Source organism: Hylobates moloch, unplaced genomic scaffold (genome assembly GCF_009828535.3).
Source record: "Hylobates moloch isolate HMO894 unplaced genomic scaffold, HMol_V3 SCAFFOLD_8, whole genome shotgun sequence".
In the NCBI taxonomy this organism is placed as follows: Eukaryota; Metazoa; Chordata; class Mammalia; order Primates; family Hylobatidae; genus Hylobates; species Hylobates moloch.
In genome coordinates this window covers 80,351,577-80,364,936 of record NW_026652283.1, presented here as the reverse complement: position 1 = coordinate 80,364,936, position 13,360 = coordinate 80,351,577, and the positions used below count along the sequence as shown (strand labels likewise).

At 48.9% G+C, this 13,360-nt stretch overlaps 1 protein-coding gene across 5 annotated transcripts in view; it reads right to left on the bottom strand.

Annotated features, from left to right (window-relative positions):
• The window catches only part of QRICH1 (glutamine rich 1), a 60,127-nt gene extending 48,918 nt beyond the window's left edge, over nucleotides 1–11,209 (bottom strand). The window contains exons 1-2 of one of the 5 annotated variants that reach the window (XM_032161597.2): nucleotides 11,070–11,195; nucleotides 9,550–9,609 (exon numbers count right to left, since the gene is read on the bottom strand). The gene's annotated coding sequence lies outside the window, so the exon portion shown is untranslated. Of the gene's footprint in view, nucleotides 1–9,549; nucleotides 9,610–10,097; nucleotides 10,306–10,397; nucleotides 10,522–11,069 lie in introns of those variants that run through there. The other 4 variants (XM_058442220.1, XM_032161599.2, XM_032161596.2 and 1 more) reach the window with 4 other exon arrangements.
• Nucleotides 11,210–13,360: the final 2,151 nt, after the last annotated feature.

Here is a 13,360-nt window from a genome sequence, read left to right as displayed (position 1 = left end):
GCATGGTGGAGCATGCCTGTAATCCCAGCTACTTGGGAGGCTGAGGCAGAAGAATCGCTTGAACCTGGGAGGCGGAGGTTGCAGTGAGCCAAGATCGCACAACTGCACTCCAGCCTGGCGACAGAGACTCCGTCTCAAAAAAAAAGGGCCTGGGATGATGGTGCATGCCTGCAGTCCTGGCTACTCAGGGAGCTGAAACAGGAGGATTGCTTGAGTAGTCCAGGAGTTCTGGGCTGTAGTGCACTATGCCAATCAGGTGTCCACACTAAGTTCAGCATCAATATGGTGACTTCAAGGGGGCAGGGAATCACCAGGTTGCCTAAGGAGGGGTGAACCACCCCAGGTTGGAAATGGGGCAGGTCAAAACTTCCATACTGCAGTAGTAGGATCCTGTCTGTGGATAGCCACTGCACTCCAACCTGGACACCACAGTGAGATCCCATCTCTTAGAAATAATAGTAGTAATTTAAAAGACAAACAAGCTTGAGGTAGGAAAAATTCCATAAAACCATTAGAAAATGTCAATACTAAGCTGGGCGTGGTGGCTCTCGCCTGTAGTCCCAGCTACTTGGGAGACCGAGACAGGAGGATAGGATGGCTTGATCCCAGCAGTTTGAGCCTGCAATGAGCTATGATCATGCCACTGCACTCCAGCTTGGGTGACAGAGTGAGACTCTATCTCAAAAAAAAAAAAAAAAAAAAAAAGTTAGCCAGGTGTGGTGCTGCATACCCGTAGTCCCAGCTACTTGGGAGGCTGCGGCAGGAGAATTGCTTGAACCCGGGAGGCACAATCTTGGCTCACTGCAACCTCCACGCCCCCCGGGTTCAAGCGATTCTCCTGCCTCAGCCTCCCGAGTAGCTAGGATTACAGGCACCTGCCACCGTGCCCGGCTAATTTTTGTATTTTTCTAGAGACAGGGTTTCACCATCTTGGCCAGGCTGGTCTTGAACTCCTAACCTCATGATCCACCCGCCTCAGCCTCCCAAAGTGCTGGGATCACAGGTATGAGCCACCGCGCCCGGCCCACATCCGGCTAATTTTTATATTTTTAGTAGAGATGAGGTTTCGCCATGCTGGCCAGGTTGGTCTCGAACTCTTAACCTCAGGTAATCCACTCGCTTCCACCTTCCAAAGTGCTGGGATTACAGGCATGAGCAACCACGCCCAGCCTAAGTTCTTTTTTATTTTTATTTTTTTTTGAGACAGAGTCTTGCTCTGTTGCCCAGGCTGGAGTGTAGTGGCACGATCCTGGCTCACTGAAACCTCTGCCTCCTGGGTTCAAGCGATTCTCCTGCCTCAGCCTCCAAAGTACCTGGGATTATGGGCACCCGCCACCACGCCCAGCTAATTTTTGTATTTTAGTAGAGACAGGATTTCGTCATGTTGGTCAGGATGTTCTCGAACTCCTGACCTCAAGTGATCCACAGCATCGGTCTCCCAAAGTGCCAGGATTACAGGCGTGAGCCATCACATCCAGCCAAGATTGTGAGACCAGCCTGGCCAACATGGTGAAACCCCATTTCCACTAAAAATACAAAAACTAACTGGGCATAGTGGCAGCCACCTGTAATCTCAGCTACTCTAGAGGCTGAAGCAGGAGAATTGCTTGAATCTGGGAGGCGGAGGTTGCAGTGAGCTGAGATTGCGCCACTGCACTTCGGCCTGGGGAAAGAGTGAGGCTCCACCTCAAAAAACGAAAAAAAGGAATGCTAACAGTAGTTATGCCTAGAGGATGGAACCACAGAGTATTTAAGTTTCTTCCTGTTTAATACTCTTCTGAATTTTCCACAAGTGGTATTAATCTAAGGCTCACGCCTGTAATCCCAGCACTTTGGGAGGCCGAGGCAGGCAGATCACCAGGTCAGGAGATCGAGACCATCCTGGCTAACATGGTGAAACCCCATCTCTACTAAAAATACAAAAAATTAGCCCGGTGTTGTGGCGGGTGCCTGTAGTCCCAGCTACTCGGGAGGCTGAGGCAGGAGAATGGCATGAACCTGGGAGGTGGAGCTCGCAGTGAGCTGAGATCACGCCACTGCACTCCAGCCCCGACAGTGAGACTCTCTCTCAAAAAAAACAAAAAAACAAACAAAAACAAAAAAATTAGCCGGGTGTGGTGTTGGGCGCCTGTAGTCCCAGCTACTCAGGAGGCTGAGGCAGGAGAATGGTGTGAATCCAGGAGGTGGAGCTTGCAGTGAGCCGAGATCGCGCCACTGCACTCCAGCCTGGGCGACAGAGTGAGACTCTGTCTCAAAAAAAAAAAAAAAATTATCTTTTTCTACACAGTGGCTATAGTGTAGTAATGGTAACAGACACATAATTCTGGTTGACCATAGTATGATTTTGTTTCAAAATCTGAAAGAAACTAAACCGGCCGAACGAGGTGGCTCACACCTGTAATCCCAGCACTTTGGGAGGCCAAGTTGGGTGGATCACCCGAGGTCAGTAGTTTGAGACCAGCCTGACCAACATGATGAAATCCTGTCTCTACTAAAAATACAAAAAAAAGTAGCCAGGTGTGGTGGCACAGGCCTGTAATCCCAGCTACTCAGAAGGCTGAGACATGAGAATTGCTTGAACCTGGGAGGCGGAGGTTGCAGTAAGCCAAGACCATGCCACTGCACTCCAGCCTGGGCAACAAGGGTGAAACTCCATCTCAAAAAAAAAAAGAAAAGAAAAGAAAAGAAAAAGAAACCATAAAATACCAAAAACTTGTACAAAATAACGAAGACTTAACTTCAAGATGTTCAAGATGCTGCACATAAGACACAAAAGTTGAGCCTTCGTAATAAAGAGAAATGGAGAAACTTCTAAAAGAGACAAAAGATTCTTAATTAGCTCCAAGTAAAAGACTTAGTGATAAGCAATAAAGAAATTAATTAGGCCGGGAGCGGTGGCTCACGCTTGTAATCCCAGCACTTTGGGAGGCCGAGGCGGGCGGATCACGAGGTCAGGAGATCGAGACCACGGTGAAACCCCGTCTCTACTAAAAATACAAAAAATTAGCCAGGCGTGGTGGCGGGCGCCTGTAGTCCCAGCTACTCGGAGAGGCTGAGGCAGGAGAATGGCGTGAACCCGGGAGGCGGAGCTTGCAGTGAGCCGAGATCGCGCCACTGCACTCCAGCCTGGGCGACAGAGCAAGACTCCGTCTCAAAAAAAAAAAAAAAAAAGAAATTAATTAAAGTATTTCTGAAAAACATGCAGCCATGAGGATATTTGAGTGTTCCCAATTTCTGGGACTCTGATGAGACTAATAATGAAAAAAGAAAATACTCTAATGCTCTTGGGGTGTATGAGGTCTGTAAACAGGCATTTACTTCTAAATGCTTTTAAATATAGCTGCACTGTAAAAAAAAAAATAATAATAAAGGAAAACCAGCCCTCCCTTAAACAGACCCTGGACATTTTTGCTGGTATAAATTCAAATTGATCACTGATATCTCCTCTGAATCTCCTTTTTCTTTTTTTTCTTTTCTTTTTTTTTTTTTTTGAGACAGAGTCTCGCTCTGTTGCCCAGGCTGGAGTGCAATGGTGAGATCTCGGCCCACTGTAAGCTCTGCCTCCCGGGTTCACGCCATTCTCCTGCCTCAGCCTCCCAAGCAGATGGGACTACAGGCGCCCACCACTACGCCCGGCTAATTTTTTTTGTATTTTTAGTAGAGACGGGGTTTCCCCGTGTTAGCCAGGATGGTCTCGATCTCCTGACCTCGTGATCCTCGGCCTCCCAAAGTGCTGGGATTACAGGTGTGAGCCACTGCACCTGGCTCCTCTGTATTTCCTCTTACTGGAGCTTAGCATAGTGCCTGATGCACAGCAATTCTTCACTACATGAGTTATTATTTTTATTATTTTATTACTAGAACATAAGATGGTACCATGGACAAAGGTTACTCCAAAACAACAATCTATTACATTTCTATAGGTCTGTTTGCTAATTTTTTTCTTTTTTCCGTTTAGGTACCAAGGGAAGATCTTACTGCAATCACCCTTTCTTGGATTTCTTATCCCTGATACCTATTTTGGGCCCCCGTATGGCTCTGCAGAGTTAGTCTTCAATCCGTGATGGACTAAAAGAAGAAAGTCTGAGCTGCCTCAGAACCTTACCTCTTCCTTGGGCTTTGAGGCCCCTCAAGGTTCACATCTACTCCAACAATGGCTCTTCATAGCTTAGTCCAGTTTGAATACATTCACATGGGGCCCGGTGCAGTGGCTCACGCCTGTAATCGCCAGCACTTTGGGAGGCTGAGGTGGGTGGATCACCTGAGGTTGGGAGTTAGAGACCAGTCTGGCCAACATGGTGAAATCCCATCTCTACCAAAAACACAAAAATTAGCCAGGCGTGGTGGCGGGCACCTGTAACCTCAGCTACTCGGGAGGCTGAGGCAGGAGAATCACTTGCACCCAGCAGCCGGAGGTTGCAGTGAGCCGAGATCGCGCCACTGCACTCCAGCCTGGGTAACAAGAGCAAAACTCTGTCTCAAATAAAATAAAACAGGCTGGGCGCAGTGGCTCACGCCTATAATCCCAGCAGTTTGAGAGGCTGAGGCAGGCAGATCACAAGGAGTTTGAGACCAGTCTGGCTAATATGGTGAAACCCTGTCTCTACTAAAAATACAAAAATTAGCCAGGTGTGGTGCCTGTAGTCCCAGCTACTAGGGAAGCTGAGGCAGGAGAATTACTTGAACCTCGGAGGCGAAGGTTGCAGTGAGCAGTGATCGCACCACTGCACTCCAGCCTGGGCAACAGACCAAGACTCCATCTCAAAAAAAATAATAATAATAAATAAATAAATAATAAATAAAAAATAGGCCAGGTGCAGTGGCTGCCTATAATCCCAGGACTCTGGAAGGCCGAGTCGGGCATATCACGAGGTCAGGAGTTCAAGACCAGCCTGGACAACATGGTGAAACCCCATCTCTACTAAAAATACAAAAATTAGCCAGGCGGGGTACCATGCGCCTGTAGTCCCAGCTACTCGGGAGGCTGAGGCAGAAGAATCGCCTGAACTCAGGAGGCGGAAGTTCATCTCAAAAAAAAAAAAAAAAGAATAGAAATATGTCTTCTATGCTTCTTTGAAGTAACTCCATATGTTTATAAGACAGATATGACTCCTTAAAATGGAAATCGATTTTTTTTTCCATGTGATTGTATTCATTTTATTTTATTTATTTATTTTTGAGACAGAGTCTCACTCTGTCACCCAGGCTGGAATGCAGTGGCGCAATCTCGGCTCACTGCAAGCTCCGCCTCCCGGGTTCACGCCAGTCTCCTGCCTCAGCCTCCCGAGTAGCTGGGACCACAGGCGCCCGCCACCACGCCCAGCTAATTTTTTTGTATTTTTCAGTGGAGAGAGAGTTTCACTGTGTTAGCCAGGATGGTCTCGAGCTCCTGACCTCATGATCTGCCCGCCTCGGCTTCCCAAAGTGCTGGGATTACAGGCGTGAGCCACTGCGCCCGGCCAGGATTGACGTATTTCTATTCTTTTGCCTGGGTTTTGTTTCTTTGTATTTATATTTTTTTGAGACGGAGTCTCGCTTTCTCACCCAGGATGGAGTGCAATGGCATCATCTTGGCTCAATGCAACCTCCGTTTCCCAGGTTCAAGCGGTTCTCCTGCCTCAGCCTCCCGAGTAGCTTGAACTACAGGTGCACGCCACCAAGCCCAGCTAATTTTTTTTGTATTTTTAGTAGAATCGGGGTTTCACCATATTGGCCAGGCTGTTCTTGAACTCCTGACCTCAGGTGATCCGGCCCCCCTCGGCCTCCCAAAGTGCTGGGATTACACACCTGAGCCACTGCACCGGGCTTTTGTCTGGTTTTTTTTTTTTGTTTTGTTTTGTTTTTATATGAGACAGGGTCTTGCTCCACTACCCAGGATAAAATGCAGTGGTGCGTTCACAGGTCCCTGCAGCCTCACACTCCTGGGCTCAAACAATCCCCCTGCCTCAGCCTCCCGAATAGCTGGGACTACAGGTCCATGCTACCACATCCAGCTATTTCTATTTTTCTGTAGAAACGGGGTCTTGCCATCTTGCCCAGGCTGGTCTCCAACTCCTGGGCTCAAGCAATCCTCCCACCTTGGCCTCCCAAACTGCTGGGATTACAGGCATGAGCCACTGTGTTCCACCCATATTTCGATTTTTAAGGATACTAGCCAACTGCAGGGTTTGTGATAGAAGTTATCCCATTAGGACATTTATATGCCCCATGCCAGAGGAGTCCCTGGTTTAGGGGCATTTTCATCACGGTTCTATTTTCTTTTCTTTTTTTTTTGAAATGGAGTCTCGCTCTGTCCCCCAGCCTGGAGTGCAATGGTGCCCTCTCAGTTCACTGCAACCTCCGCCTACAGGTTCAAGCGATTCTCCTGCCTCATCTTCCTGAGTAGTTGGGATTACAGGCGCCCATCACCATGCCCTGCTAATTTTTGTATTTTTAGTAGAGACAGGATTTCACCATGTTGGCCAGGCTGGTTTGGAACTCCTGACCTTAGGTAATCCGCCCTCACTGGCCTCCTAAAGTGATGGAATTACAGGCATGAGCCACTACACCTGGCCATGGTCCTATTTTCAATCAGGAAATTAAAATTTGTATTTTTCCCAAATATTGACAGGTTGTAAACCGGCACAACCACTTGCATTATCTAGTGAAGCTGAAAATATCCATTCCATGAACCTGAGGAATTTTACCCATCAGTGTGTATGAAGGAACTTTTTTTTTAACAAGGGTACTTAATACAAGAATGTTCACAGCAGCATGGTTAATAGCCAAAACCTGGAAGCAACCCAGATATCTATCAATAGTGGAATGGATAAATACCTTATGGTATATTCATACAACAGAATACTACATAAAAAATGGAAATGAACAGCTGCACACAATGTGAACAAATTTCAGAAACATTATGCTAAGACAACATAATACAGCATGACTCCATTCATATACAACTCAAAAAGAAACAAATCTAAACTATGTTAAGGGTTACGGAGATGGTAAATGTAAAAAGAAAAAGAATTTTATCACAGAATAACAGCTGTCTGTAGGGCTTGAGAAGCTGTGACCAGGAAGGGACCCACAAAGGGTTCAGGGATACTGGCATTGTTTTATTTCTTGAAAAAGTAGTACTTTTGCCAGCATTTACTTTATAGTTTGTCATTAAATTGTACAGAGATCGCCTAAATTTACATGGATGGATAAATATTTCACAAATTTTAAAACAGAGAAAAAACATGGGCAGGAGCGGTGGTTCACACCTGTAATCTCAGCACTTTGGGAGGCCAAGGTGGGCAGACCATGAGGTCAGGAGTTTGAGACCAGCCTGACCAACATAGTGAAACTCCATCTCTACTACAAATACAAAAAATTAGCCAGGCATCGGCCAGGCGCGGTGGCTCACACCTGTAATCCCAGCACTGTGGGAGGCCGAGGCGGGCGGATCACGAGGTCAGGAGATCGAGACTATGCTGGCTAACACGGTGAAACCCCGTCTCTACTAAAACTACAAAAAATTAGCTGGCGTGGTGGCAGACACCTGTAGTTCCAGCTACTCGGGAGGCTGAGGCAGGAGAATGGCGTGAACCCAGAAGGTGGAGCTTGCAGTGAGCCGAGATCATGCCACTGCACTCCAGCCTGGGCGGCAGAATGAGACTACGTCTCAAAAAAAAATTAGCCAGGTGGTGGGGACCTGTAATTCCAGTCGAGAGTGAGGCAGAGATTGTTGAACCTGAAGGTGAGTTGCAGGACCAACCCGGGCCTGAACAACGAAAGTCAAACTCCAAAAAAAAAAAAAAAAAAAAAGAGAAAAAGAGAAAAATATTAGCCTTCTGACACAGCCACCATTTCTACCTACAGTTTTGCCCTGGCCTGAAGAGTGAGACCAAAGGAGCACTCCTTCCCTCTTTCAGCAAAGGAAGAAATTAATCTATCATTTCTTCATGCAGCCACATTAAATTAATAACAGAAATCATAATCTAATGTAATAACCAGGAAAAAATACAAAGGAAGCATTTAAGTGAAGTCTGGAGAGGACTTAAAACATCTGGAACAAAATGCAGGGCAACAGAATAACAGAAAAGAACAGGTAATAGGTCAGGTACAGTGGCTCACACCTGTAATCCCAGCACTTTGGGAGGCCAAGGTGAGAGGATCCTGAGGTCAGGAGATCGAGACCATCCTGGCTAACAGAGTGAAACCCCGTCTCTACTAAAAAATACAAAAAATGAGACAGGCATGGTGGCGGGAGCCTGTAGTCCCAGCTACTCGGGAGGCTGAGGCAGCAGAATGGTGTGAACCCGGGAGGCAGAGGTTGCAGTGAGCCAAGATTGCACCACAGCACTCCAGCCCAGGCGACAGAGCGAGATTCCGTCTCAAAAAAATAATAATAATAAAAGTAAAAAGAAAAGAACAGGTATTCATGTAACACCTAATTCTAAGGCTAATTCAGAAATCAGAGACCCTTACAGATCAAGAGTGGCCATTTAAAAAGCAGACAAGAAAGAAGTATGGCACATCAAGTATAAACCACAACTAATTAAACTAAAAGAAAGCATATCCAAAAAAAAACAAAGCATATCCAAAGTAAGGAAAGACATCCCTAATTCTGCAACTGCCTTAAAGAAAGGCAGCCACATCCAGAGCCCCTGACTTTGGTTACTTTCCTAGAGCAATTCAAATTTACAAGAAAATTAAACCACTATTTGATCTTTAGTTTGAAATGTTAATATAAGCTGGAGAGAGGATGTGGAACTGCAAAGGTTCTCGAAGAGGTATACAAACAATTCATCAGAGAGGACCCGAAGGAAGACATCTAATAAGTAAATCTTAGTTGACAAACTTGGAGAAACAGTATTTATAAACACCAATTTAAAAGGAAGATCTCAAGCTTAATAGTTAAAAACAAAGATAACCCAGAACAAGCAAGCCTAAAAAAATTAATCAAAATGTGGCCGGGTGCGGTGGCTCACGCCTGTAATCCCAGCACTTTGGGAGGCCGAGGGCGGGTGGATCATGAGGTCAGGAGTTCGAGACCAGTCTGAGCAACATGGTGAAACCCCGTCTATACTACAAATACAAAAAATTAGCCAGATGTGGTGGTGCATGCCTGTAATCCCAGTTACTTGGGAGACTGAGGCAGGAGAATCGCTTCAATCCGGGAGGCGGAGGTTGCAGTGAGCCGAGATCACACCCCTGCACTCCAGCCTGGGTGACAGAGTGAGACTCCGTCTCAAAAAAAAAAAAAAAAGTCAAAAATTTAAGTGTATCCTAGATAAACTTTACAGCTTTTCTTTGAACCATTTAGGTCCTTTTAAAAGCTGATGCCTTGCCACGCTTAAATCTGCGGGTTCCACTGACTTACATCCTAAGAGGAGAAAACTGAGCAAGTAGCAAACTGTGGCTGAATTCAAAGATGCCGTTCTCCCACATCTTCATTGTACAGCACCTAACAGTTTCTGGAAGACAGCATCCAGAACTGACAGGATTTGTAATGCTGCAGTATTACCAGAAAAAAAACTGTGCACACATACTTCCAGGATATGAACAATTTTAACTCACCAGTCACCATGTTGCATGTATTTCTGCTGCTTGTCCTGAGTTCTTAAGACTTCTAATATTCTGAAGAAGATAGAACAAAAAAGTTCCTTCCATCCTCAGCCTCTTTTTATTAATAATTTTAACTTTGTTCTTAAAAACAATACAGTACATTAGAAAGAACTACCCCACCATTATCAAATTTGATGGCTAATTTTACTTCCTTTTCCCTAAGCTTAATTGAGCAAGACTGTAAATCATAAACTAGCAGATGTTTTGTATTAGAAAAAAGAGGTGCATATTTCTCTAGGACAAACCTAGAACTTCCTTGACACCAAAACACAGCGGCAGGGTCAAAAAAAGAGCTGAAAAGGATTGAAATCCTACACTAAAAGTGACTTTTACAGTGATACGTTATCAGATTTTAGTAATTTCTGTTGGAGATTTCTGCAATTTCAAAAAAGGTAAAGCACTGATTCTCAGGTTGTTCAATTTTGTTTAAGGCCAACTTTTTGGCTGACGCAAAGGTGGGCCCTTAGTATAATAGACTAAAGTAAGCCCCTCCCACTTACGCAAAAGAAAAGCCTGCGTTTAAGGATTTAAACTGGCATTTTAGAGCTCGGAGTTCACATGGTCCACATAAGCGAATTCCCTTCCGGAGCGCACAGAGGTGACGTGTATGAATTCCGCTTATGGACGTATTAGTTTCTAATGAAAGATAAGCAGGTACCACTCAAGGCCTTCTAATATTAACCTTCCCTGCCCGGCACAAAGCCCAGTACAAGGTGAGGAAATCCGAAGGGGCTCACTGCCCTTTCAAGCCAACAGGGCTTGGTTTCCGAAGCAGAGAAACACCCTACCCAAGCACCCACACGGTACTTGGGCCTCAAGTAACGGCATTCTTCGAGGAGAACGGGCAATCTCGTCCCCCTCACAGAGGAGCGGAATCGCAAGCCAGACAGCAAAGCTGGTTGGTTTCTCTCCAGGCCGAGGCCACGAATGCCCGGGAACGTCACCAGACCAGAAAGGACCCAATCCTCAACCTTCCCCGCGCAACGAGCCGCGGCCGGCCCTCTGCTCAGCAGAAGCCTCCTGCGCGCTCTCGAGGCGGCACCGCCACCCGACATCAGAGCGCGCGCCCCAAAACTGGGGGTCGTGACGGGCGCGCGCCCCGGAAAGCCGCGGTTGCCCACGGGCCACAGCTCCCAGAGCAGAGATATCCGGGCCGGGAACGCGCACGTCGGCGGACAAGCGCACCGAGAGCCGCACAGCGCGCGCGCGCCCGAGAGTAAAAACAGGCTCAGCCGCGCGCCCGCACCGGCGCGCGATCTCGCGCCGCGCCCACCCAAATCCCCGGCCCACCCCTCCCCCATCCACAGGGCGGGGTGCGCGAGCCCAGGAACGTTTTCGGCTCCGGAGCCGCCCCGAGCTCTCCAGGGCCCAGCGGTAGCGGCCCGCCCGCCCCCGCCCGCCGTTGTGTGGGGTGGGCCCTCCGTCTCAGGCCTACAGCCTCGCCGCATCCCCGCCCGCACTGCAGCCCTCACCCGGCGACGTCACCGCCGCCGCCGCCTCCGCTGTACCCGCCGGCCCCGCCGCACCGCCAGGGACCCTGGTTCTGCCGTCGTCGCTTCAAGACCGACAGGGTTTTCTCCTCACAGCTCCCTGGGCGCCATCTTACATTCAACCCTCACAGCCAATAGGAGCCGATTGCTCCTCTCGCGAGAAGCGAGGCGTCGGATCCCGCGAGATCTGGGACTGCCTACCGGCCACACTTAAAGTGAACGCTTCAGCAGGGGAAGCTGGCTGCTAGAGCGGATAGTGGATCCTAGGGTATGGAGCGGCTCGCTCCGCCCATGGACGCCTCTCCATGTGGGGCGGAGCTAGGGCCGTGGCTTGGCCTAGTAGTGGAGCCTCGGAAGGCTAGGGCTCCAAGCTAGCTCCTTGGACCCACCTTCCGTCGCCCGCCAGAGCCTCCTTTCGTCGAGCAACCCCACGCGGGGCGGGGCCTGGCCGGGCTCGGCCTCTCGCTTAAGGTGGACCCCACAAACTTCTGTCCTGAGCCTGGCGTCCCCAGCCGTGCCCTGCCTGGAAAGCCTCTAGGTTGCTCACCTCCTGGAGGACTCACCATCTGGTACTCCCACAGTCTGCTGCCGTCTGAGTTCAGCCTTCCGCAGTTGGGTCCACCTTAAAGCGGGCCCCCGGGTAGCCTGGTGTTTGTATACAGGGAAAATGTGGAAGGCGTTAAAGCTGCAGGCACACTCGGGCCTCAGCAGCAGCCCACACTGCCCCCAGAGGGCTTCCAGCCTGCTGGACTCTTTTTGCCTCGGAGCTTTTGCCCTCGTTCCTCTTATCCTGGCAAACTCCCCGTAGTCTTTCGTGATTCCCTTCAGAAGTCACTTCGTTAGAGTAATCTTTTCTGAGGCCCAGGCTGGGTCAGGAACCTGTTCCAGTCTTGCACAGGCCCCAGGGAGACCTCTCCCATACAGTGCTTGGTCACCCATTTCCCCTCCCGTGAACTTGTAAGGCCACTACAGCACGTATGCCTCATCTCACTGTGCCTGGCACGCAGCAGGCACTCAAAAATTATATGCCCAATGGGCCGGGCACGGGGGCTGACGTCTGTAATCCCAACACTTTGGGAGGCCGAGGTGGGTGAATCACCTGAGGTCAGGAGTTCGAGACCAGCCTGGCCAACCTGGTGAAACCCCATCTCTACTAAAAATAGAAAATTAGCCGAGTGTGGTGGTGTATGCCTGTGATCCCAGCTACCTAAGAGGCCGAGGCAGAACTGCTTGAACCTGGGAGACGGAGGTTGCAGTGAGCTGAGATCACACCATTGCACTCCAGCCTGGGGAACAGAGTGAGACTCCGTCTCAAAAATAAAAAAGAATTATATGCTGATTGGGCGCAGTGGCTCACGCCTGCAATCCCAGCACTTTGGGAGGCCGAGGCGGGCGGATCACCTGGGGTCAGGAGTTCCAGACCAGTCTGGCCAATTTGGCAAAACCCCGTCTCTACTAAAATTACAAAAATCATTCAGGAGGCCGGGCGCGGTGGCTCACGCTTGTAATCCCAGCACTTTGGGAGGCCAAGGCGGGTGGATCACGAGGTCAGGAGATCGAGACCACGGTGAAACCCCGTCTCTACTAAAAACACACAAAAAAATTAGCCGGGCCTGGTGGCGGGCGCCTGTAGTCCCAGCTACTCCGAGAGGCTGAGGCAGGAGAATGGCGTGAACCCGGGAGGCGGAGCTTGCAGTGAGACGAGATTGCGCCACTGCACTCCAGCCTGGGCGACAGAGCGAGACTCCGTCTCAAAAAAAAAAAAAAATTACTCAGGAGTGGTGGCGCCCTCCTGTAATCCCAGCTACTTGGGAGGCTGAGGCACGAGAATCGCTTGAACCCAGGAGGCAGAGGTTGAAGTGAGCCGAGATTGAGCCACTGCACTCCAGCCTGGGCTACAGAGTGGAACTCCATATCAAAAAAAAAAAAAAAAAATTATATGCTGAATGATCAGACTGGGAGCTAGGCCTCTCTTCTTCACACCAGCAGAAACAAACCCCTCTGGCACAGGGGTCCTAACCATGGACAAACACCCCAGGGCCCTCCATTCTCTCAGACCAGGTGCGGAGGGTATGAATCCTACTCAGGCCCCTGCCTTTAAGCACCAAAAAGTGCACCAGTGCTTTCAAAGCTGTCAGTACCACTCTGTTCTGGGAAAGCCCATTCTCAGACAAAATGTGCAAAAGGCTTATCTCCATCCCCCAATCATACCACCACCACCAGCATGTCTCCAGGGCCCTCAGATGCTAGAAGTGCAGAGATAACACACAGAC